The sequence below is a fragment of the Echinops telfairi genome, unplaced genomic scaffold (assembly GCF_000313985.2).
Source record: "Echinops telfairi isolate 266 unplaced genomic scaffold, ASM31398v2 ScPeMD7_70;HRSCAF=299, whole genome shotgun sequence".
Taxonomy (NCBI): Eukaryota; Metazoa; Chordata; class Mammalia; order Afrosoricida; family Tenrecidae; genus Echinops; species Echinops telfairi.
This window is the reverse complement of record NW_022103968.1, coordinates 61,696,379-61,697,480: the sequence shown is the minus strand read 5'-3', so window position 1 is coordinate 61,697,480 and position 1,102 is coordinate 61,696,379. Positions and strand designations below refer to the sequence as shown.

The following is a 1,102-nucleotide window of genomic DNA, read 5'->3' as shown; positions in this document are numbered from 1 at the left end:
TGGCCCCTAACAACGACAGCACATTTGTACGTGATACAGCCCAATCAAACCCACTACCCCCGAGGGGATTTCAACTCATAGTGACCCTATATGACAGAACACACCTGCCCTTCTACAGTTCCAAGATTTTAAATCTTGATGGGAACCAAATGTCTTATTTTTCTCCCTTGGGGCAACTGGTGGGATCAAACCCATGACCTTGTGGTTTACAGCGCAATGCATAATGTACAATGTTCAGTACCAGGGCTCCTTTGTGCACAGGTCTGTTCCACAAAGTTCAGGTGGGACTTGGTGACATTACCAGGCAACCCCTGCCAAGGGCCCTTGTTGGTCTCTCCCTTCCCTTGGCACCTGGGCCCCACACCCTCCCAGAAAACATCTTCTCCCTGAAGCTGCCTTGACCTCGATCGCTTTCCTGGCCCCACAAACAAGCTCAAGGGGCACAGAGCAAATCCGTTTTTCCACCAATAATTCCTACACATCTTGCTTCGTGTCCATGACTGCAGCGCACCGTCACTTAGCCCATTTCCTCCCTGCACTTGCCATTTCCACGCCTCCTTTGTCCCTGACCCTTTGGGGGTTTGCCTTTGCCTTTTGGTCTCCAATGGAGGATGGTTCTATCTCCCCAGTGCTATTACTCCTCTTTGCTGACCTGTCTATTGTTTCGCTGAAAATCGAGCAATTGAATTGAGCTCCGTCGTCTAGCTGAAGGATGACTAAGGGCCATACATGGTATTGGGGGTTCCACCAGTCTCTATCTGACCAACAAACCTTTTTTTAAAAAATGATTTTGGGTCTTGTTGCACAATTTTCTTTCACTCTATCCAGGACCTTCTAAAGTAACCCCTTTCCGAGCAGTTGGTTGTGGTAGCCGGGTACCCTCTAGTGCTTCTGGTCTCAGGGTAGTTGTGGAGGCTGAGGTTTACATGACCTATTAGTCTGCTGGACTGCTTTTGGAAAGCCCACTTCTGTTTTATTTACTTATTTTAAGAAATCATTTCATTGGGGGCTCGTACGGCTCTTATCACAATCCACCCAGTATGGCTCTTATCACAATCCACCCATCCATCCGTTGTGTCAAGCACATTAGTACATATGATGC

At 48.0% G+C, this 1,102-nt stretch overlaps 1 protein-coding gene across 1 annotated transcript in view; it reads right to left on the bottom strand.

Moving 5' to 3' along the window:
• COL13A1 (collagen type XIII alpha 1 chain) overlaps window positions 1-1,102 on the bottom strand; it is a 96,950-nt gene that overhangs the window by 31,746 nt on the left and 64,102 nt on the right. The window lies entirely within an intron of this gene.